Below are 25118 nucleotides of genomic sequence, written 5' to 3'. Positions count from 1 at the left end.
TACCATGGGAAAAAACCGTATTATTTATTATTATTTGAGTTGTAATAAACGGCGGGGTTTTTATAATCATAGCCTAGCATTTTAAATTCAGCATTTTTAAATTTATATGTATTCGGCGTATTACTATTATTTATGGAATAATGAATAAAAGATTTATTAGTTAAGAAACTTTATAAATTTTTCTTTATTTCTTCTTGTCGAATTTCAAATGCAACATGGAAATGTCCTTCTATTTACATCTTGAAATGACGAGTTGTATCCCGTAAAGGATTGCCAACGTATTCATTAGAAAAAATGAAATCAAACCCTGTACGTAGTTCGAAAAATGTAAAAGAATAAATGTTCGAAGCAAGAGCTTGTAATGAACTTGAAAATAAGCGTGTACTTTACTTACTCCTAAGGAAATGCAATTCAATTTGATGGTATGAGGATGTCAAAACGCAAGAGCGAAATGTCATAAGCTTTTTAGCGGGCCAGGTGTCGTTTTTATTTTGTGTCGCAAGAGCAGCACGTGGTTCACGCGAGGCGCGTTTTATCCTACTTCTAAGGGTAGTACCGTTTCAATTTGTCTAGGTTAGTTGGATTAGAAAACTCATTCCTGTCTAAGTCTGTGATCTTAACCGCACCCCCTGAAAGTATGGACTTGACCAAATATGGTCCTGCCCATTTAGGTTTAAAGTTTCCCCGTGGATCGATATGTAAGAGAGTTCTAATTGACTTGTGCACTAAATCCCCTTCCTTGATATTTCTGGGTTTGACCCGTTTATTAAGGGCTCGTTTGATACGTGCCTGATATGTCTGCAAATTATATAATGCGCGTAGCCGCCGTTCGTCCAAGAGGACGAGTTCATCATACCTATCCCTATTCCATTCAGCTTCTGGGATTTGACTTTCGAGTAAAATGCGTAGAGATGAGATCTCTAGCTCTACTGGTTATACAGCTTCCATGCTGTAAGTCAAATAGACAGGAGTAGTCCAGTGGGCATCCTGACTGACGTGCGATATCCCAACAACGCAAAGGGTATTTTGCTAGGCTAGTCGCGATAATTGTCGATCATTTTCTTGAGGATTGTGACGACATTTTTATTTGCTGCCTCTACCGTGCCGTTAGTTTGAGGGTCTATATGGCGAGGAATGTTGATGATTGATCTTATATTTGGCTAGAAATTGTGCAGCTTCTGCCTGAAAATATGCCTCATTGTCACTGATGATTTAATGTGGGCAACCATATCGACAGATGAGATTAGTTTGTATGAACTTTGCCACATGTTTGGTTGTAAGGCTAGTCTAAGATGCGGCCTCGACCCATTTAGTAAAATAGTCGATAGCTACTAAGATGAAACAATGGCCTCCTGTCCCAGCCGGAGTGATTTTCCCGATGATGTCTATTCCCCAAGCAAAAAAATGGCCAAGGAGATGTCATGGTATATAGCATTGAGGGAGGAACATGTTGCACATTTCCGAAGATTTGGCAATTATGGCAATGCCTGACGTATTTGATGCAATCTGACTCCATTGCCGTCCAGTAATATCCTACATGCGTAATTTTCTTTGCCATCATGGCTCCACTCATGTGAGGACCGCATTCTCCATCGTGAACTTCCTCCATTACTTTCTGTGCCTGTGAATGATCAAGGCAACGCAAGAGGACACCAAGTGGTGTTCCTTTATACAACTCTCCCTGTATGAGGAGGTATTGAGTGGCAAGTAGGCGTATGGCGTGCTGTCCCCTCTTATCCATATTTGGTGGGTATGTACCATTGAACTTGAAATTAAGAATGGCCTGGAACCAAGGTTCCTCTGGGTTTTCCTCTTCGTTTGTAAGGAAGTGTACATAGGCTGGCTCTGACCGTCGTTCGATGCACAATGGCATTTCAACCATGTTATCTGGCATATTAATCAAGGATACGAGTTTTGCAAGAGCGTCCCCAAACTGATTTTCTTTGTGAGGCAGGTGTAAATAAGTAACCCGATCAAAGAATTGAGCAACTTGATCTATCCTAGCCTGATAGGGTGCTAGACTTTCACTTTGGATTTTCCAAGATCCAGTGATTTGGTTAATGATTAAGCATACGTCGCCGTGAACTCGAAGATGCTTGATGCCTAAACTTACTGCTGCTTGTAGACCAATGAGGCAAGCTTCATACTCTGCTGCATTGTTTGTCACCTCGAAGTCGAGTTTGACAAAAAGTGGTGTGTGCTCCCTTCAGGAGAAATGAGCAATATTCCTATTTCAAATCCTCTCAGATTGGATGCCCCATCAAAGTAAAGATCCCAGGAATCCATACTGGTTTGTAGAATATCCTCATCTGAAAACGACCACATTTCTATTGCTTGCGTATCATTGATAGGATTATCTACGAAGAATTCAGCTATAGCACGTCCCTTTATAACTTTCAAAGGTACGTATTTAAGATCGAAATCTGAGAGCATTAAGGTCTATCTTGCCAAGTGTCAATTGAGAACGGGTTTCTCGAAGAGGTATTTGACAGGATCCATTTTAGAATACACTTTGACCGAATAGTTAAGCATGTAATGGCGGAGCTTCTTTGTTTCCCACACAAGAGCGAGGCATGTCTTCTCGAGAGGTGTATACTTACTCTCGTACTCTACGAACTTCTTACTAAGGTAGTAGATAGCTCTTTCTTCCTTTCCAACATTCTGTGCGAGCATAACCCCCATGGCTGTTTCGGTAACTGTCAGATATAAACCAAGAGGTTGATCTGGTTGGGGAGGCATTAGCACTGGTGGCTTGGCCAATAACTCCTTTATCCTGTCAAATGCTTTCTGACAGTCTTCGTCCCATATGGTATGGTCCGTTTTCTTGAGCGTTTTGAAGATAGGCTCGCAAATCATAGTGAGTTTCGATATGAATCGACTTATGTACTGCACTTTGCCCAGGAATCCTCTAACCTCTTTTTCTGTTTGGGATTGTGGCATTTCTATTAAGGCCTTGATCTTAGATCGATCGATTTCAATCCCCCTCTGGCTGACGACGTATCCCAAAAGCTTGCCTGAAGTTACCTCGAATGCGCATTTCTGAGGATTGAGTCTCATGTTGTATTTTCGCAATCTGAGGAAGAACTTGCGAAGGTTAGCGATGTGCCCTTCTCTATCCTTGGATTTGACGATCATATTATCCACGTACACCTCCACTTCTTTATGCATCATGTCATGTAGCAAAATAGTCGCAGTGCGTTGGTATGTAGCCCCAGCGTTGATTAGCCCGAATGGCATAACAGTATAGCAGTATGTGCCCCATTGAGTGATGAAGGCTGTCTTATGCATATCTTCTCTGGCCATTTTGATTTGGTTATATCCTGCATACCCGTCCATGAGGGATAACAATGCGTGATCTGCTGTATTATCTACCAATATATCGATGTGTGGCAGAGGGAAGTCGTATTTAGGACTTGCTTTGTTCAAGTCTCTGAAATCAACAAAAACCCGGATTCGCCCATCCTTTTTGGGTACGGGGACTATATTAGCCAACCAGTCTGAGTACTCGGAAACTTTGATGAATACGGCTTTGAATTGCTTATCGACTTCTTCTTTAATCTTAAGAGCCCTCTCGGTCCTCATCCGACGGAGCTTCTGCTTTACAGGCTTGAAACCTGGCTTGATTGGAATGTGATGTTCTGCAATATCCCTATCGATCCCTGACATGTCCTTGTAAGACCAAGCGAAGACGTCTTTGAACTTGGAAAGATGTCGATGAAACTGGCCCTTTCAGTTGGGTTTAAGGTCGTCCCTATCCTAAGTTCTTGGGGTTCTTATTCCGTTCCCACATTGATAGGTTCGATGTTTTCTATAGCTGGTGCCCCTTCCCCTTCTTCTAGTATTTCTTTAATTATATAGGGAGGTAATTCGATTAAGTCTGGGTCAGGATCATCCTCATCATCATCGTAAATAGAATTGCATTCAGAATAACAAAAGGAGTAAGCAGAATCGGATTTATTCATACTAAAGTTTGAAAACAGCTGAAACAAAGAAGCCATCTGCGCAGTAGTCAGTGGCGGTAAAGGGACAGTTGCTGGGACATTTCCCAAGCTATTGTTACTAGGCGATGCTATGCTAGGAGAATCAAAAGGGTGGGGAATGACGACAGGAGGAGACTCTCTAGTGACTTCTCTAGACTTAGGTTTCGACTTCGACTCTGATTCCGACACTGACTCGAATTCATCGTCTTCGGATTCTCCTTTGAACATCTCTCCTTCTCCAGTAGTGACCTTGAAGAGTTTTCCTTGATTGTTGGTCCACTTGATCGACTTTCTCCATCCTTTCTGCTGATTTAAGCTGGTGTCAGTGATCAGTGTTGTAGGGTTGAAATGGTCGTCCTGAAGTATCATGGTAATGATCTCATCCTGTGCTGCCTTCACGAATCAATCCTCTGCGAACAGAAGGCTAACAGCCTGTTCGTCGAGACAAGGTGTCTGACGAGTTTTAATGGTAGGAACCGTTTCTGGAGGAATGAAGTAGCAATCGTGGAAGACCTCGATTCCAGCTAGTTGAATACCTCTGTACAACCAAGGTTCGGTAAATCCATGAAAATGTTCACAATCTCCTTCTCTGACGAAGTAACCATTTAGTGTAGGGAGATAGGGTTGCATTTGGACTCCTTGACTTTTGCGATTTTGAACTTGAGCAAGCATTTCACAGGTTTCAGTCTTCGTAGGGTTGTACCCCAAGCCTAGTGGTATCCTTTGAGAGTTTCCTTCCTTAAAAAGTGCAAAGGTATTCTTTCTGATATGGTTTAATGGCTTTCCTGGGAAGTATCCCTGGGACTTGAGTATGTGATTGACCACTAAGTTGGAGTATGGGTTGAAGTATAAGGGAGCCAGTTCGCTCTCTATAAGTTTTATGATTTGAAATCCTCTAAGCTTGTATACTGGAACCGTAACTATTTGGTTGCTTGACATTTTCTCTATTACGGCCTTGATAGGTGACGAAGTGATCGTCACTACCTTGCCATCTAGAGGGATCTTGATCTTTTGATGTAGGGTGGATGTCACTGCTTTGGAAGCATGAATCCAGGGCCTACCTAGAAGTATATTGATGTTGGAATATGTGTCCTCCGACAATAATGCGATCACAACTGTCGATCATAATGATCACATGTTTAAATCTCATTTTAAGAATACATGTGGATGTAATAATTTACAGTCAACTGGTCCACACATATCGGTAATGATTGGCTGACTAGAGTTTGACATTACTCTCGTGCGACGGTGGTGATCAGTTGATCCCCTTAGGTCATACCTAAAGGGTAACACTCTTAATTGATTATTTAATTGATCGTATGTCGATACGGGTTAATTAAATTGCTCAAAATTGACGGACGATTTTGTGAGTATTATTGACGTATCTTATTGTAATTCGATTGAATAAGATACGGTCTGAGTAATCAAATTGTTTTATTACTTAGATAAAATTATTGTTTACGAAACAATTGAAACTGAATGAATAATTTATTATAAATACAAGACGTTGTGATTTATAATTGGTAAACCGTTTTGGTACAAGTAATTATGAATTACTAAGTCGATTTTGTACATGACGTATTTTTATTAATACGTTGATTTTTAATATGTTAAAAATACATTACAATTACACATGACTAGTGACATGTGACAATTGACAAATGACAAAATATAAAATGGACCTCACATTTTATAAGTGCCGAAATGGAGGGAGTATTAGGTTAAAATTGTGTTGATTATTTTTAAGTGGAAAACATGATGATTGCAACCTAATATAGCCATGCACACCTATGATTTCTTGGGTAGAAAAACTTGCCCATGCATTGGCTCTCCTCCTCTCTCCCCACCGGTTTTCAAAGGCAATTATAGAGAGTTTTTCTCTCTAATTATTCATTCACAATTTGAACTATTTTTCTAGTGTAAGAAAATAGAAATTCTCTCTATAATTTATGAAAGCTTAGAGATATAAAATCTCTCAACATTCATCCTCTCTTGGCCGAAATTATAAGAGAACAAACAAATATTTTGGGTCAATTTTAGTAAGAGTAATATTGTTCTAGTACTAATAATATTAGTCTTTTAAGAGGTTATCTTGGGTATTCATCTTTGGGAGGGATTCTAAGCTTGAATCTTTGTTCATCCATATAAGGAAAGCTCAAGAACAAGTAAGAAGGAGATCTTACTTGTGCCCTTTAATCCGAAATTCCATAGTAAGAAAGACGATTTCTTCTCTATTCTTATTTATGTTTGCATGCATAAGATCTAGATTTAATTTTATGACTAAATTAAATGTCACATATATGTATATGTAAATTAATGATATTAATAATTTCTAACAAATGGTATCAAGAGCCTTAGGTTGTTTGCATGCAAATCGGTTATTGTTTTTCCGAGTTATAAGATTAACAAACAAAACTTATAAATTTGTGTTTATTATGAAATATCACGAAATTTATTTGCATGTTAAAGTTTCTGGTCCTAAAATGTATTTAGGATATTTTGGTTTATTTATGGATTTTATTGTTCATTTTATATAATAATGGCATTAAAATATGATTTTTATGATAAAAATGTCATTTTTGGACTAAAAATAGCTAAACTTCGATTTTTCCAGTGGTTTTTGGATATGTTTTCACATATATTATCTACTGATGTCCTGTAAATGTTTATAATAAAATGAGTTGTTATGCTCGAAATATGGATTCTTCAAGTTAAAATCATATTTAAATGGGAAAATAGGTTAATATGAGTTATATTTCGAATCTGGTCATGTAAATTTAGTATGTTGTCACATGCAATTTTACAAGATGTTTGTAATATATTTGGCTATAATTAAGTCTTTATGCATGATTTATGATTTTTTGATGAAAAATCACATAAATAGTGACTTTAATTAGTAAAAATGCTAAAACATACTTCATGACTAAGGAAAAACGTCACATGTTGAATTTTATCATATATTTCTGATCTAAAGATGAAAAGTTGATAAAAATAATTTTTCTCATATTTTTATGGCGATAATTGTTAAAATCGATAAACCGCAACATTGTTTTTCTCGATAAATTTTCGAAATTTTAACCTAAAGTTTTGAAAATTATGAGTGTCATGGTACTTTTCCAGAATGTTCATGAGTTTAAATTTCAAATTTTGAAATTATTTGAAATTTTTATGATTTAATTTGAAGTTTATGACATAATTTTGTATTTTAAAGTCCATTCATGAACAATATTAAGAAATAATCTAGGTTAATTATTGTCAAATGTTAGTGGAGACTAATTTTGAGTCCTAAGATGGTTAGGGTAATTAACATGTACATAAATATGATTTTATGTAATTATTGTGATTATAAAAGGTTAAATCACGCAAATCCGTAAAAACCGATTAATATACGATATTGGCTCCTTAAAGGCGATTTAGCATAAAATTGGGCATGTTCATACATATTATAATGCTGCATTTTATTTTTGATTGTCATCTTTTAATTTTATGTATTTTTTGAATTATGTAATTTTACTTAGTATGGCCTTAGTTTTAATTGATATTACCCGAAATGTATGGGAATATCGATTCGGTTGTAATTTATTGTGATCTCGTATCACCGTTTTTTAATTTAATAGATTTATTTTATTTTAATTACAAATGTATAATAGGAAATGATGTAATTTATTATGTAATTTATTTATTCCGGAGTTCCTTGAAGACGGTGCCACTCAAGAAGGCGATCCATCAAAGAATGTTGCCTTGTAATGCGTACCAAGACCGAAGTTCAAGGGACCAAAGGAGTTGGTTTCCGAATTTGTAATAGTTTATTAGATTTACTATTTTAGGAAGGCCATACTAGGAATTTATTTATGATTTGCATTTTATTTATATGTTTCATGCATCGCTAAATCGCCATAACTAAACATGCATTTTAAATCGAGTTTATCGACCGTGTCAATTACAATTATCGTAGTTCACCGCTTAAGTTCACTTATAACGTGATAGATAATAAATTGACATGACCTCTCGCTAAAATAAACAATTGAGACTTAGCCTTACCAAAAAGTAGAAACCATGAAAACCTATTTCGTGAGGGAGTGCACTCGGCCTTACCAGGGTACAAACCTGGTTACGTAGGGGAAGTGGGTGATAAATGTCTATCCACCGAATTCATGTTGATAAGGGATGAATCGGCTACCCCGTGCCCAACTTAATGTGAATTTGGATCATGGACACATCTATTTGAAATTTGGATTGAGCTCAACGGAAGTATTCGTGACCGTAGTCGCATGTGTTCCGGGCTATAGATAAATATTAGAGTAATTTTATCGACCGAGAGTTCTAAAAGTAGAATCGATTAAAGAGTTAATCCACTGAGTTATATTGATAAGGGATGAATCGGCTACCCCGTGCCCAAGTTAATATGAATTTGGGTCTCGGAATCATTTATCAAGTTGGGTAGAGGTCACTAGATAAATGCAATAAAACTTGTTTAAATTAAAAATTTTACGAGTATTATTATTATTTTGAAAACGACAAATGTTTTATTCCTTCTATTTTCATTTTGTAGACCATTTTTATTTCTCATAACAAATGGTCGCACCAAACACCAACGCCGCACCCCTCACTAATGTCTCATGGCTCCGATCCTTTATGGATCGTTGTAAACTTGAAAAGAATGGGTCAAATTTCTCCGATTGGGATGCCCAACTCAAATTAGCCGCCCAAGGTGACGACAAGCTTCGTTACCTCACCGAGGCCTCTCCACCCGAACCTAATGCTAGGTCGAGTGCCGCCACTAGGGAAGCATATGAGGCTTACCACAAAGAGTCCGCCGCTATAAAAAAATGTATTGATTTTTGCGATGGAAGCGGATCTCCAAAGGAGAGCCTTTAAAATGGGCACCGCTAATGAAATCTATTCCAAACTTGTGACAATGTTTTCACGAACTCTGAGGATCGTCCAATATGAGGCGGCCTCGGCATTCTTTGATCTCGATTTTAAGGAGGGCCAAAAGGTTAGCCCTCACGTGCTCAAATTGTTGGAGCTAGTCGAGACATTGAAACATCAAAAGGTTGAAATCCCCAAAGAGCTCATTGTAGATAGGATTCTACATTCCTTATCCAAAGTCAAAGCATATGTTCAATTCCGGGTGAATTTTAACATGCAAGACAAGGACGTGTCTCTTGAAAAGTTGCACAAGTTACTTGTGCAAGCCGAAAGAGACATGGGGTTAAATGTTAACCCACCTAAGGATGTGCTTAACATAAGCACCAAGAGCAAGCGGAAGTTCAAGAAGAATGGGAAAAAGGGTAAGAGGCAAGCTCCCATGTCCACCAAGGCTAAGACTTTTGAAGCTAGCACTTCCAAGACCAAGAAGGGTCCTCTTGATAAATGCCATTATTGTAATGATGTTGTACATTGGAAAAGGAATTGTTCCAAGTACCTTGGTGACATCAAAGCTGGAAAGATCACTCCAGTAGGTAAATGATTATCCTTTCTTTTATGTTTCTACATCAACTATGGTATTTTGATACAAAGTTGTGATAATGTATCCCCTTTTTATTGTAAATAGGGCCTCCTCCAAGCAAAGACAAAGGAAAGGAAAAGCAAGCTGAGAAATCATCAAGGAGCTAGGAGTAGCTACCAATGAAGCTTGGCTTTTTATTATTGTCTTATTTTAAGTTGTGTTTCGGATTTTTAGAACTATTTTGATTTCCGTGTTCGACATGGAAATGGTTGATCCTTTCTAAACAATGGTTGTATTTTGGATTATGGAGGCTTAGTTTGCAACTCAAGTCACCCTTTTTATCGTATTTGTTTGTTCTAAAAATTCGTCTTTATATGCTTGCACATAGAAACATATGATCATCTACTTAAAGTGATCCAATAGACAACTATAATGATGGGATTCATTATATGTCCACAAGCTTAAAGCTTGTGTATGATCAATTATAAAGTGATGTTGAGTTGATGAACTCTCCTAAAGGAATGGTAATTACCAAGTACACTCCTCAAAAACTATTAGTCAATCTATGAGATAGTCCTCCTTATACTTCAAAATCATCATTTGTGTCTCATAAGCTATCTTTGAATATCTAGTGTATTTATTCTAAAGATAGAGTGGGAGAAAAATGAAGACACAAAGAATACAAAGATAATTTGTATTCTTGAGTAAATGAGATCTACGAAAGAAAGAATGATTTGTATACCTAAATAGATGGTATACACGAATAGATGAGATCTATGGTCTCGAATAGATGAGATCTACATGACAAAAGAGACCAAGTGAAATAATCAAAAGAATATGTTCTTAAGATAACTACACGAGGAGACCAAAAGAAAGTTTTGAAATAAAATGACTAAAGAAAATTCTTAACAAGAGATTTGGCTAGTTTATGAACAACATATGACCAAGAGTTTCAATATTGATATTTACTTAAGAGCCTAAATGAAACAAAGTTGCATCCTTGAAAATAAATGAGATTTATGACTGAAAGTTGCAAAGAAAGATACGCCGATATCTACAAGAGCTAAGTTAATTGTTAACCACGCTAGTGTCATTACTTCACCTCATTATGAAAATGAAATGGTTAAACCTCCTTCCGGAAAAGGGTATTTTGAGAAGGACGTGTATTAAATAAAATTCACATTTAAATTATGACATTGCTACGCATCATTATAAAATGAATGAGTTAGAGATTAAAAATCTCTTTTCATAAGTTTAAGATTGAAACCTTTTCAAAATAGGTATTTTGAAAAGATATGTTGGAAACATATTTGGTTTTATCTTAATAACTTGGCAAAGCAAAATGTATTTCAATTCTTGAAATGTTTCAATTGAGTAGTCAATTATGAAACATGTGGAATTGAGTGTGAGGTTGAAATTATCATGAGAAGACATGGAATTTAGTGGGAGCAATCATCTTGTAAAATTTATAACTCATTGCTCATTGAGAATGATGAGCTAGTACTATCTTTACAAAGAAGTATTTGAGTTTTAAATTCTGGATGAAAATGGACTATGATGAATCCAATCACATCATGGGATGTTGGATAGGTATTGAGATATACACATCAAATCAACGAGAAACGTGGGTTATTCATATCGATGAAAATGGGATTACCATAAGCAGTCATGGTCATTCATTGAACCTAAGAATGGTTGATCACATGATTAAAAATTACTAATGTTTCCGCCATTAGAATAATCATGCACATGTCCTATAATGAATCATATGCTTAAGAGCATGATGAGTCATTGGTAAGCCATAAAATAATTGTCATGAATTCTCAAGAAGAACTAATGAGCTATTCTAGTGTTTGACAGAACACTGTGTTATGTGACAAGAAGTTGCACATATTGAAATTCGAAAAACACGTAAGGATTTATGAAAATCCTAAGCTATTCAAGCTAAAAGGAGAAATAAGAAGTTTGAAAAGATACTTGTTATAGTAAGAAGTTACTCAAACTAGTATTTTCTAATATGCTAGGACTTATGCGAAGTGCTAGGCTAATCATCTTGACAATTGTTGCAAGACCCTACAAAACGTATAGCTAGTGCATTGTGAGTTGGTAGAACACTTGACCAGTGCAAGTTATATTATCCACGACAATTCGTTGGTTATGTGATAAACAACAAGATAGTTCTTTCAAGATAAAGAACCTAAACCTAGGTTGGGAACCTAGATGTGTACTTGGTAAGGTTCATGCTATGAGAGATAACATGAATATAAAGGAAAGTGCAATACAAGAAGTATGAACACATGGACACATGGTATGTTAAACTTCTATTGCAATCGACTAGTGTTTACACACTTACGATATACATCACAAGGTTGTAATATGGTATTGACTACCCGAATGTGATGTCGACATTCGTCGTTTGAGTTATTATTAACTCACCTTATACTTTGTTACATCCAAACGGGTTGTAGAGACAATTGAACCCTGTTAAAGTGAACACGGATTAGCATTGTATTCGCCCATAGTCACTTACATGAGGTGACATCTCGAAGTGACCAGAGTGTGATGCGATTGATGGCAAGTTCAAGTGCCATGGATTCATGTGAGATGACTAGTCGATCACATAGGCAGACTGTTAGGAACACTTTGTCGGGCCTTATGACCGCTTATAGAGTTCTGGCAAATTTATATAGCCTAGTCATGGCGAGAACTACTATAGTATTCTAATGAGTCGATTCTTTTGACTAAAGACTGTTCGCCTAAGGTGGCACAGTTTCAGATTAACTTTGATTTATGTTACTACGACCTTCGTAAATGGGGTCAAATAGGCATATTTTGGGTTATGATGGCTGTGGCTAGTCGAAGGGAATAAGTGCGGTAGGAATTGTCCACCCCTTGTCAAGGTTATAACAATATCTCAGGGCCACTTGAGGAGTAATGAACTGGAAATGCGTGGCCACGCTCGGAAGGTATCTATGGTAGATAATTACGGTCAATCAGTTATTCTCCAGATCGAGGAAACCACTCTCGATATGATCACTTGCAAGTATGACCCGAAAGACACGTTGCATTGAGTGGGAGATAGTAATGGGACAAGAGAATTGGTGACGCACACTTGTCGAGGACAAGTGGGAGATTGTTGGAATATGTGTCCTCCGACAATAATGCGATCACAACTGTCGATCATGATGATCACATGTTTAAATCTCATTTTAAGAATACATGTGGGATTTAATATTTTACAGTCAACTGGTCCACACATATCGTTAATGATTGGCTGACTAGAGTTTGAAATTACTGTCGTACGACGGTGGTGATCAGTTGATCCCCGTAGGTCATACCTAAAGGGTAACACTCTTAATTGATTATTTAATTGATCGTATGTCGATACGGGTTAATTAAATTGCTTAAAATTGACGGACGATTTTGTGAGTATTATTGACGTATCTTATTGTAATTCGATTGAATAAGATACGATCTGAGTAATCAAATTGTTTTATTACTTAGATAAAATTATTGTTTACGAAATAATTGAAACTGAATGAATAATTTATTATAAATACAAGACGTTGTGATTTATAATTGGTAAACCGTTTTGGTACAAGTAATTATGAATTACTAAGTCGATTTTGTACATGACGTATTTTTATTAATACGTTGATTTTTAATATGTTAAAAATACATTGCAATTACACATGACTAGTGACATGTGACAATTGACAAATGACAAAATATAAAATGGACCTCACATTTTATAAGTGCCGAAATGGAGCGAGTATTAGGTTAAAATTGTGTTGATATTTTTAAGTGGAAAACATGATGATTGCAACCTAATATAGCCATGCACACCTATGATTTCTTGGGTAGAAAAACTTGCCCATGCATTGGCTCTCCTCCTCTCTCCCCACCGGTTTTCAAAGGCAATTATAGAGAGGTTTTCTCTCTAATTATTCATTCACAATTTGAACTATTTTTCTAGTGTAAGAAAATAGAAATTCTCTCTATAATTTATGAAAGCTTAGAGATATAAAATCTCTCAACATTCATCCTCTCTTGGCCGAAATTACAAGAGAACATACAAATATTTTGGGTCAATTTTAGTAAGATTAATATTGTTCTAGTACTAATAATATTAGTCTTTTAAGAGGTTATCTTGGGTATTCATCTTTGGGAGGGATTCTAAGCTTGAATCTTTGTTCATCCATATAAGGAAAGCTCAAGAACAAGTAAGAAGGAGATCTTACTTGTGCCCTTTAATCCGAAATTCCATAGTAAGAAAGACGATTTCTTCTCTATTCTTATTTATGTTTGCATGCATAAGATCTAGATTTAATTTTATGACTAAATTAAATGTCACATATATGTATATGTAAATTAATGAGATTAATAATTTCTAACAATTGAAAGATGCCTCGATGTCCACTATCTGAAAATTAACCTTTCACTCGATTGGCCCAGTGGCCACAGTAAGGTTAACTAGCCCCACTACTTTACGTCGTGTTCCATCCTATGCTCGAACGCATTGGTTAGTAGGATTCCAGTCTGATTCTTTCATGCCTAACTTGTATGTTGGTTTTAGTGGTATGACATTGACTGCGGAGCCATCATCCACCAAAGTCATTGGTATATTTTCGTTCAAGCATGTGACTGTGATGTATAGAGCGAGGTGATGAGTGACGCCAAAGGGAGGCAAGTCCTCATCTGAGAAAGTAACTGGGTTACTTAGCTTGACTGAGTCTTGGAAGACTACGTTGACGACATCTTCGGGTGTAGAGTCGTGTGCTACGTTCAATTTAGCCAATGCTTGCAGTAAAGCGTGGCGATGACGGAATGAACTTGCAACTAGTTGCCAAACTGAAAGATCAACCTTTTTCTTTTGAAGTTGTTTCAATAAATGGTCAGGAGACGTATCTTCGCCATCATTTGGTGTGATGACATTGGTGTTAGTAGCAACTGGACCATTTGTTTATCCTTGAGTGACATTTTGATATGGACGTCCTGAGCGAGTAAGGTGGTCTATATCTTGATCTTCATTAGCCTGGACTATAGGATGTTCTTTGAGGTAAACACTTTCATCGTCATCTGCCCATATTCCATTGACGATACTGAGCTCTCTCAAGCTTATGATTTCAGCTTCTAGGCTAATTATTAGCTCGACTAGATTGTCGGTCACTGCGATCACTTCTTGCATTATGGTTTCTTGAGATAAGATTGGAATTACTGGTCTGTTTTCCCTGGGTATAGTTCTTGGATTGTATTGGGATGCCACTATAGCTTCTAACTTTGAAACTTGTCTACTTACACTCTTTGCCCATGCGACAAAAACAACGATAGTAGGGGAGATGGTGGAATAACTCTCTTCGTTTTCTAGTGCATTAATCTCATCTTCAATTGGAGAAATGAGGTGTGAGTAATCCAAGGTGGATTCTTCATTTGTGATCATTAGAATTCCAAGAGGATTCTGAGTATTGTTAGGCTTGCTTGCAGGAGGTATAGGCAGGCGCCCATCTTCAATCATATCCTGGATGGCATGTTTCAATTTGAAGCAATTCTCTGTATCATGCCCTTTGCCTCTATGGTACTCACAGTAGGCATTCTCGTCCCAGAACCTAGACTTCTTCTTTGGGTCAGGTGTAGGTCCTATGGGTTGGAGTTTACCTTGCTTCATCAGTCTTTTCAGAGCATTGGAGTATGAGTCACCAACGTTGGTGAACTTCCTCTGCGGGTTATTCTTCTTCGTAGATGATTCGACAAGGTTGACCTCGTTGGTCTTACTAGTGGAGCCATAAGAACGGCTCGTTGTGCCTTGATATCCACGACCTATCATTTGGACAAGAGCCCCTTTCGGATGTCATCCTCAATTCTCGTTCCTAGTACAGTTAAGTCTTTGAAAGACTTTATGTTTTGGTACCTTAGATGGTTCTGATAGATTGGCCTTAAATTGTCCACGAACTTTTCAACAAGAGTAGGTTTGATCGATGCCATTTCGTGTTCACAATTAAGTATATGTGGTCGTTGGTCAATGGTCGATACAAAACACAATTTATACTCCACAAACAACTCTACAATTAGTAAAGAGGCAAGTAAAGGTCGGATCCCAAGGGACGGGTATTGAAATGAGAATTCTATTGTAACTAGCAGTGTCTAGGGGTGTCACAAATTGGGTTGGTGTAGAAGGTCACTAAACTAAAATAACAATGAAAATAAACTAGCAAGATGAATAAAATAAGGGGTGTAAACAATTGATTAAGAGCACTAGGGTGTCATGGGATCATAGGGGAATCATGGGATATGACCATACAAACATGTTCTCAAATTATAAGCAAGCAATTATTGTTGTGATGGATTGAGTTGGGTTATATCTTACAATCCTAGGAAAGTTTGGGTCCCGGAGCCGAATCGATTAGATTGTACAACACCTACAAGTCGACTTAATCTTTCCTACTCAACACATGCATGGTCTAATGAGACTCGAGTTGGGTTATGTCTTACAAGTCTCATTGAAAAGATAGAAGATGATAGTAAATGCAAGGATTCATAGGCTTAGCATTTCATCAAATATAACATGTGCATGAATTGAGATCAAAACAAGCAAGCAAATAAGATATGAAAGCATATTGATTTAAGCATGAATCATTCCCCATGTTGGTTTCCCTAATCACCCATTAAACCCTAGCTAAGAGACTACTCACTCATTATCATGTTGATCATGCTAGCAAGGTTGTCAATCATACCAACAATATGAAACATGATGAATAAATGAAAGTAATTAACAATAATTAAAAAGGGATTAAGAGATTATACCTACTAATGATTCCAATAATAAAGCAAGAATAATAGAAGTACTTGAATCCTAGATTGAGAGGTTGTCAATCTCCCAATAATAACCCAAATAATCTTCAATTACCCAAAATAAAGGAAGAACAAGAGAGAGATTAAAGAACTAAAACTTGGATTAAAACTTGATTAGTACTTGATTACAATATTGAAAAGAGATTTGATTGATATTAACTACACTAATTATTGATAAGAAGAACATGCTCCTCTAATTAGCCTAATGGGGTATTTATAGTGAAAATTAGGGAGGATGCATGAGGGTTAACTAAGGGCTAAACTAGTAATTACACTTTTTAAGTTGAGCAAGGAGGACCCGGTATTTTCTGAGAGAAGGGCTTCTCTTTTCGTAGCTTGAAGAATGAAATCCGTGCTGTGCAGGAATCCGGGCGGATTAGGGTCGGGACGGCCGGATTTGGGCGGTGCAATCCGAGCGGATTCAGGAGAGGGACGCTCGGATTGTTGAGGGGGAATCCGAGCGGATTCCAAGGAGGGACGCTCGGATTGTTCTGGCTGGACGGGCGGATTGTCTGCAATCCGTTCGGATTGTTGGTCAGCGTCAATTCTTCTACTTTTCTTCCCTTTTCTTCATAAATTCCTTGGGGATTTCCTTGGGGACGCAAGGATCCTTTCTCAACATTGTTCTTCTACTATGATATGTACAAAGGCCTTCTAGTCTTGTCTCTTCTTGATGCTTGGTCATTGAATACAATCAATTTAGCCTCGTTTTGCCATGAAAATGCAAGATTCTTACTCCTTTCCTACCAAGGGATCAAAATCTCAAAGAATATGCAAAACAAAGAACTAAAGATAAGAAATGACCCAAATAGGCACTAAAAAGCATGGGAACAAGGCTAATTCGGGGGCTAAATATGCGCTAATTATGGTCACATCAAATATCCCCAAACCGAACCTTTGCTCGTCCCGAGTAAAGAGGTGACAAAGACTAGGACCAAAACTAACCTATCCTAATAATAATAGCCGATATGAGACAATTAGCGGGTCTCACTCCGCCCCTTCAACTCACAACAAGACAACCATGAGGTAGGATGCCTTCTTGCAAGGCAAGGTGGGTCTTGCCAAAATGGCGACACATCCAAACATTAAAGCACATAAAATCACATAACGGATGCATCTACAAAAAGAATAGCCACTTTCCTCATCTAAGTGGCGGAAATTATCTACAAGGGAAGCAATTCAAGGGTACACAATCCTTCATAGATGCAATTTGTTCAAACTACTAAGCCTAGAAGGATACCAATAAATCACCTCCAAAATGTGTCAAGCTAGGGTACCTTTGTCCTCAATCGTTAAATGCTTTCGTCAAGAATAGACTCCCCATGGTGTTAGAAACACTGGAGGATCGCGGAATTCCCCCTCTTGCCTAGACAAGAAGAAGGGTCGTCCCCTCTCTACCATGCACAAAAATGGATATGATGGATAAAGGGATCGATAGATATTTGAGTTTCACTTTTGGGAGTTTGCTTTTGTTTTTGTTTTCCCCCCAATTTCTTGTGGCATATAACATTTGAGAACACTTTCTTTTTGCCATTTCTTTTTGATTTTTGGCATTTCAATACTTGACAACTTTTTCCATTTCTTTTGAACATTTTCAAAGTCACCCCAATTAGTAACGAGGGTGCCTTGTTTTTGAAGCTTTTGGAGTCTATTTTTGCTCCTCTTTTCATTTGATGCATTTTTGCAAACTTTCTTTCACTTTTCATTTCATTGAACTCAAATTGATTTCTTTTTTGTGCCCATTCCCTTTTGTTGACAAAAATATGGTAGAATATGGATGATGGATTTATGGGTGCATGGTTTCAAGGGTCACTTTGGAATAAACGGTAGCCAAGGAGTTATCACACCACAAGGTACTCTTGACTAGGCCTTAATCCATGGGTCAAAGGATACTAGCATGACACATCCTAGGGTGTTTTACAAGTATTCTAACAAGCAAAGTCTTAAGAATAAAAAGCATCTACTAGGGCCTATATACACTTGTCAAGCTTCCCAAGTAGACGGTTTCGCAAAATTTTTCTAACATGCAAACTACATGCCATGATGCAACTAGCATATAAACATCCTAATGCAAATGATTCTACCAACTAATATGCCATATAAACTAAATGCAAGTCCTAAATTCTCATTGTTTTACCGCATCAATCAAAATAAAGCCACATAGTCATTAACATAAAGAGGAAAAAGGAGATTGGAAAGATCATACCATGCGGTCTTCAATATCCTCATGTCTCGGATGTGGCGTAGTCAATCAATGTGAACAAGGATAAAACAAACACAATATATACAAGACAATATATACAAAGAAAATGAACTTGTTTTTGGATTTTTCAATTTTTCAAATTTTTATGGTTTTTGAAATTTTTCAATTTTTATGGGTTTTTGAATAAGAGTTAAATGTTAGAATTCCCATCCCCACACTAATATGGGCATTGTCCTCAATGGCCAAAATGATGGAAATTATGCAAAGATGATGCATGATTTCTATACTAAATGCAATTCTATACTAAGCTATACTACATGATGCATGGTTTTTGTTATGACGGAGAGGATAATTTAGATTACCTCCCGTTGTGTATGCATCAACTTCCCCAAACCAAATAAGACACTATTGCTAATGTCCAAGGATGGGTATAATTCATGCACACACTATGCTATGCATGAAACTAGATTGTCATTTTGGATTTTACAAATGGGAACAAAAAGAAGAACACCTCAATGGAACCGAGGTGTGAGTCCTTTGATGTTGCTAGGACTAAACCAACAATGATCAAAAATGAAATAAAATACAAAGAGATATAGGCAAACCATGGGAGTGTAGGAGTCTCCAAGGCTTGCTAGTCCTCCATCATGCTATCATCATCACCACTTCCCTCATGAGAAGTGGTCACATTGCCACTTTCCTTGTCACTTTCTTCATCATCTTGTTCATCATCATCTTCACCATCTCTTTCTCCATCTCCTTCTCCATCTTCCTCAATATTATCATCAATTTCTTCACCATTTCCAACAACCTCATTGTCTTCCACCACGTCCCTAGATGCACCCGGAAACAAGGCTTCTTTATCCGCCCAACTAGGCAAAGGGCAAGATGGATCAAGGAGTCCTTGCCTAGCTAAATGTAGGAGGGGAGGATATTGAGCCAAATATGCATTCTTCCGATCTTCATAAGCTTGCTTGTGCATGGCTTGCATAAGAAGAGTGACATAGTCTTTCCCAATTTCAACTCCTTCCGGTTTGAACTCTTCATACACAAAGGGGTAAGGCGGTGTAACAATGGAAGAGGAGGGGGTTTCATGATCACCCTTTTGTTGTTGAATGATGTACTCGGCTTCTTCGGATAGGGGAAGTAGATAGTTGGTCCGGTGGACACTTAGGCGACAAATCTTCGAGGGTAAGGTGAACGATCTAGCTTCACTAGTTAGCCATCCATATTTAGTGTCAAAGGGGTTATGGGCAACCCACTTGAACTTGTTAATCATAATGTGCATATTAATAAGATGGCCACCTTCCTTTGCTTTGTACTTCTTATCCTTATTGAAATTAGGATCAAAGTGCTTAGCTAGGACCGTGACTAGGCCGCCATTGACAATAACGGTCGTACCCTTCTTCCCATTATCAACATTAAGCCATCTATCAACCAATAGCCTCAAAGAATTGAAAGGCTTGGTGTGAATTCTTCCGACATTCAAAGCCGATTCAAGGAGAATAAAATCAAGTCTTGTGAAATGATTGGTGTCTTTCCTAGCAATTATGGTATTTCCCACAACTTTGTGCCATACTCTTATGCCCGGATGATGGACCAAAAGAGCACGACAAGCATGAAAATCATCAAATTTCTTCCCGGAGATTGCCTCCCAAAGAGGCTCGGGGTCATACTTTCCATAATGCTTAAGATATCTCGATTCATCGCTAAGACCCAAAATTTCACCCAATTCCTTAAAGGTAATGCGTCTACTAATGTTAGCTAGACGAAACTCAAGATTTTCCCTATCCTCAACTTTGGTAACTTTTAAAGAACTTAAGAATTCCAAGACAAGGGAAGGGTATGTCGATTCCTTTGTTTCAAACAATTTCTTCAAACCCATGGCATTGAAAAAGGCTTTTGTTTGTTCAAGAACACCCAATTTCTCCAAGGCATCTTCACATATGAATTTGGTGGATTGAATTGATTTCATAGCAAACTTGACAAATGTATTTCTATGGGTATCGGAAATAAAAGTTACCTCCGGATAATGCAAGAGTTGATCGATTACCGGAGTAGAAGGTGATGCTCCCATAGAAGTTTGTTGTTGTTGTTGCACTTCCAAGTTTGGTGTTGATACCACCATTGCCAAAGCTTTCTTTGTTTGGAGAGCTTTTTGCCTTTGAGAGAGAGCCTTTGCCTTTGGTGCCTTTGTTGCTCCCTTTGTCCTTGCCATTTGATGAACTAACCAAGAAAAGAATCAAAAATCTTCAATTTGTAGAATGCCCAAATCGATTTGAAGGTGAAAGGCTTTGCCTTTATGAAATCAAAAATCGACTCAAAGGTTGAAGATTTTGTTCTTGGTTTTGATTTTTATTGAAGATGGAGTGATTGATTTGTTGTTTGAAGGATGGTTTGATTTGATTTTGGTGGATTTTGTTGAGGGTTTTTGTTTTTGTGATGGAGAGGATGAGGGTTTTGATGTTGTGGGTAGTGTTTATGAATGAATGAATGAAGGAATGAAGGTGGGAGGGTATTTAAAGAAGTCGAAATTTTCGAAAACGCAGGGGCAATCCGTGCGGATTAGGCCCAATCCGTGCGGATTCTGCGGCTTCAAAATTTTCGAAGCTCGCCTAAAGACGGGCGGATTACGGGAATCCGCTCGGATTCTTCTGTGATGGGACGGGCGGATTTGCTTCGGGACGGACGGATTTCATCCCGAGAGAAATTTCTTTGTTTTCTTCAAATGCAAAGACGGGCGTCTTCTTCACAAGACGGACGGATTCTATGAGACGGGCGTCTTTCCAGAAATCCGCTCGGATTCTTCAACAGTCAAGAAATTTTCAATTTCAGCTCAGCTCAGGACGGGCGTCTTTTGGTCAGGACGCTCGGATTGCACAAGACGGGCGGATTTTTGGGAATCCGCTAGGATTCTGGTCCTTTGCACCCGGATTCATTCCATTCGTGCACAATGCATTTCCCTTTACCATTCATCCTTTCTTCTTCATTTCTTGTGTTCTTCATTGTGGGGGCATTACTAAGGCATGGATAACCTAGGCAATTCCCATCCCCACACTAAGGTAAAGCACTACACATCAATTGAAGTCGTTAGTCCCTCCCTCACTTCTCTCTTACATGACAATTATTTTGATCAAAGTAAATAAAAATCCAAAAATGACAAAAAATGCAATACAAAAATTGAAATGTAAGTTAGGGGGTTAGAAATATTTACAAGTGGTGGTTTAGGGAGGACTCCACCAAACTCTCATTCTTGATGAGATGTCAAGGGGGCATGTTCAAGGTGTTGTTGATGTTGCTCAACACCTTGAAGAAGTAATCAAAAGCTTGTTCATTATTGTGGTAGAGGTCCTCAATAGACCGTGGCCCTTGTTGTTGATCATGATCGATGGCATGCCCAATGTAGGGATTAAAAATCCCTTCAAACTCGTCGTCCCAAAGACCACAAACTTCATTGAGTTGATCATTGAAAATCTCTTGCTTAGATGGAGACAACTCTCCCCATTTCTTCTCTTGGCCAATGAGGCCATCCTCTTCTTCCTTGGTTGATTTTGATGAGCTTTGCAAGCTCTCCTTGTCACAATTCACTTGCTCTTTGAATGGAGCATCTTCAATTTTCTTCCTCCATTGGAGTTCCGATCTCTTCCTTTCATCTTTTCGGCTATAATGATCAATCATGAAATATGGCTCATGCAAATGAGGAGGTCTCATGGTTTTGTCAAGATTAAAAGTTATGCTTTCATCTCCCACTTCTAGAGTGAGCTCTCCATGTTTCACATCAATCACCGCACCCGCGGTGTGTAGGAAAGGTCTTCCTAAGATGATTGGAATGTTGGAATCTTCCTCCATATCAACAATGACAAAGTCCACCGGGATGAAAAACTTCCCAATTCGCACGGGGACATCTTCCCATATCCCTAATGGTGTCTTCGTCGATCTATCGGCCATTTGGAGCGTGATATTGGTGCATTTAAGCTCTTCCATCCCCAACCTTTTACTTACCGAGTACGGCATGACACTCACACTAGCCCCTAGATCACATAAGGCTTTGTTGATCGTCGTGTCGCCAATGGTACACGGTATTGAGAAGCTTCCCGGATCCTTTAACTTTGGAGGTGAACTCCCTTGAAGTATTGCACTACTCACCTTAGTGAAGGCGATAGTCTCAAGTTTCCGGATCGACTTCTTCTTTGTGAGGATATCTTTCATGTATTTTGCATAGGCCGGTACATGATTGATTAATTCCGTGAAAGGAATTGAGACTTCTAAATTCTTCACAATCTCCATGAACTTTCCAAGTTGATCATCAAATTTGGGCTTGGCTTGACGACTTGGAAAAGGAAGTCTAATCACACTGGGCTCCTTCTCTTTGGCCTTGTCTTCATTTTTCTTTGAACTTTCTTCTTTTGATGATTCCCCTTCTTTGGGGCTTTGCACAATTTCTTCCTTTTCACTAGCTTGCACAACTTCATCCTCAACTTGCTTCTTTGGTGCTTCATACCTTGTACCACTTCTCAAGTGAATGGCACTAACCGTTTCATGTCTAGGGGGATTACTTTGAGGTGGTAATTGCCCCTTTTGTCTTTGTGAGCTTGAAGATGCTAGTTGAGTCAATTGTGTTTCCAACATCTTGGTGTGAGCTAGAATGTTGTTGATGGTAGTGTCCTTTGCTTGGCTATCTTTTTGCATTTGAGTGAAAAATTCTTGTTGATTCTTTTGCATTTGGAGGACCGCTTTTTGGACATCAAAACCTTGGTCATTTTGGTGATTGTATGGATTTTGATTTTGGTAACCTTGGTTTTGATTGTAAAAGGGTCTTTGATTTTGATTCCTCATGGGTGGTGGAGTGTATGTTGTTTGAGGGTTTTGAACATTTTGGCTTTTGTATGAGAGATTTGGATGGAACTTGGTGTTTTCATTGTAAAAATTTGAATAAGGGGTACCACTTTTGTAAGCTTGGAAAGCATTAACTTGTTCGGTTGTTCCCCTACACTCACTTGGGTCATGACCCAAAGTTCCACAATTCTCACATATCCCACTTGGGATTGATGAGGATGCCGTCATGGCATTGACATGATGCTTTGATGATTTTGAGTTTTCCTCAAGTCTAGCCATAGCTTGTTCAAACTTCAAGTTGATTGTGTCAATGTGAGCACTAAGTTGAGCACCCAATTGAGTAACGGAGTCCACTTCATGCTTTCCTCCTCTAGTAGCCTTGCGAGGTCTACTATATTGTGAATTATGGACCGCCAGTTCCTCAATCTTGTTCCATGTTTGATTGTCATCAACTTCGGTGAACATTCCATTTGATCCCATATTGAGAATGTTCCTTGAATCTTCATATAAACCGTTCCAAAATTGTTGTACCAAAAACCATTCGCTAAGTCCATGGTGAGGACATGAGCGACAAATACCTATGAACCGCTCCCAAGCTTCATACAAAGATTCTTCATCCCTTTGCTTAAAACCCGTAATTTGAGCTCTTAGCATGTTAGTCTTTTCCGGTGGGTAGAATTTTTTGTAGAAAGCTAGAGCTAACTTCTTCCAAGAATCTATTCCAAGGGTGGCCTTATCAAGGCCCTTCAACCATTGCTTTGCGGTGCCGATTAACGAAAAAGGAAATAAGACCCATCTAATTTGGTCTTGAGTCACGCCCGTTTGAGAGATAGCATCACAATAATCGCAAAAGGTTTCCATATGAGAATGAGGGTCCTCACTAGGCATTTCCCCCGAATTGGCTCCTCTCAACTAGTTGGATGAAGGCGGACTTGGCAATAAAATTACCGGTGAGATGTTGCGGTGTAGGAGTACCATTTGGTAGATTCTCCTCGGTGGGTATAGAGTGTGACGAGAATTTAGGCATTGTAGGTGGATTTTGTGGGATATTGTGTAATGGGTTTTCTTCTCCTTCTATTGCGAAAGGATTGACAAACTCACTAGTGGGTTGAACAACTTCACCAACACCTCTCAAATTCCTCCTAACAAGTCTCCTATTATTCGTCAAGGTTCTTTCGATTTCACGGTCAAAAGGTAACAAATCACTTTGTAACCTTCTAGACATGCAAAATATCAAACAACTCAAAAACAATTAGAACAAACCTTGAGGAGTTTTACTTCCCCAAGGTGAAGAAAGACACAACTAATAACAATAAAAAGAAATCTTAAATCAATTAAACACCGTCCCCGGCAACGGCGCCATTTTTTATTGATGCCATTTCGTGTTCACAATTAAGTATATGTGGTCGTTGGTCAATGGTCGATACAAAACACAATTTATACTCCACAAACAACTCTACAATTAGTAAAGAGGCAAGTAAAGGTCGGATCCCAAGGGACGGGTATTGAAATGAGAATTCTATTGTAACTAGCAGTGTCTAGGGTTGTCCCAAATTGGGTTGGTGTAGAAGGTCACTAAACTAAAATAACAATGAAAATAAACTAGCAAGATGAATAAAATAAGGGGTGTAAACAATTGATTAAGAGCACTAGGGTGTCATGGGATCATAGGGGAATCATGGGATATGACCATACAAACATGTTCTCAAATTATAAGCAAGCAATTATTGTTGTGATGGATTGAGTTGGGTTATATCTTACAATCCTAGGAAAGTTTGGGTCCCGGAGCCGAATCGAT

General features: G+C 38.1%; 1 non-coding gene across 1 annotated transcript; it reads left to right on the top strand.

The window, feature by feature from the left end:
* Nucleotides 1-23867: 23867 nt before the first annotated feature.
* LOC141654353 (small nucleolar RNA R71) lies at nucleotides 23868-23974 on the top strand. Its single transcript, XR_012547913.1, has one exon. It is a non-coding gene; the product is annotated as a small nucleolar RNA R71 (small nucleolar RNA).
* Nucleotides 23975-25118: the final 1144 nt, after the last annotated feature.

This window comes from Silene latifolia, chromosome 4 (assembly GCF_048544455.1).
Source record: "Silene latifolia isolate original U9 population chromosome 4, ASM4854445v1, whole genome shotgun sequence".
In the NCBI taxonomy this organism is placed as follows: domain Eukaryota; kingdom Viridiplantae; phylum Streptophyta; class Magnoliopsida; order Caryophyllales; family Caryophyllaceae; genus Silene; species Silene latifolia.
The sequence above is the reverse complement of the archived record's forward strand: the minus strand, read 5'-3'. Positions and strand labels throughout refer to the sequence as shown.